General features: G+C 42.6%; 1 non-coding gene across 1 annotated transcript; it reads right to left on the minus strand.

Annotated features, from left to right (window-relative positions):
• Positions 1 to 595: 595 nt before the first annotated feature.
• Positions 596 to 668, minus strand: trnav-aac (transfer RNA valine (anticodon AAC)). Its single transcript has one exon. It is a non-coding gene; the product is annotated as a tRNA-Val (tRNA).
• Positions 669 to 868: the final 200 nt, after the last annotated feature.

Here is an 868-nt window from a genome sequence, read left to right on the forward strand (position 1 = left end):
TCTCTCAAAAAAACATTTTTAAGCATCAAGACCTATAGTCAACAACCACTAAGAATATTTCAGGCCTTTATAAGCGCTAAAAAACAACCTGAGCCTAGAAAATAACTATAAAGATCAAAAATAACTAGCGCTTTTACAGTGATTTTTTTATTTATTTTTTATAGCGATGCTTTGTTTGGTATTAAACAAGTCACAAACTACTCAGAACAGCGTTTATCCCCGCAAAAGAGATATTTGGGTTTATTTTACAAAGCTTATAAATTATATAGGTTAAAAGTATTCTGAATGTTTTGATATCACACGCCATACCTACTGTTGTCTTCTACACCTTACGGTAGCAACAAATCTAACTACTGCTTTACTTTAACAATAATAATGACGGCGACCACGATGACAACAAGAACAAAACAACAACATCATCATCATCATCATCATCAGATTTTAATTAAAAGTGGCTACACCAGCGTTTACAATTTCAACCTGTCGACGGACGGACGCTCTGAGTGCATCGATTGCGGGCACTCCAATGAAGAAAAGACACCCACCGCCTCCGGGGAACCACGAGGGCAAGCATGACGAAAAGGGCACAGTAGGCTGTTTCCGCCCGGTTTCGAACCGGGGACCTTTCGCGTGTTAGGCGAACGTGATAACCGCTACACTACGGAAACTGACACCGCCACGTCTTGCTTCAAACGGTTACCGTTGAAGCCTGCTGGTAAAACGGGCTCACGCATTTCAGGTCGGCTAGACTGTGAGATGGCGTCTGAAGTGCCGCGAAAGGATGCCATTTTCACAGACCTGTTTGGCATTGCTAAAGGGCACATCAGGACACTTTGGAAACTCTTTCAAAGGCAGGTCGCCCTGCGCT

The sequence above is a fragment of the Amia ocellicauda genome, chromosome 11 (genome assembly GCF_036373705.1).
Source record: "Amia ocellicauda isolate fAmiCal2 chromosome 11, fAmiCal2.hap1, whole genome shotgun sequence".
NCBI lineage: Eukaryota > Metazoa > Chordata > Actinopteri > Amiiformes > Amiidae > Amia > Amia ocellicauda.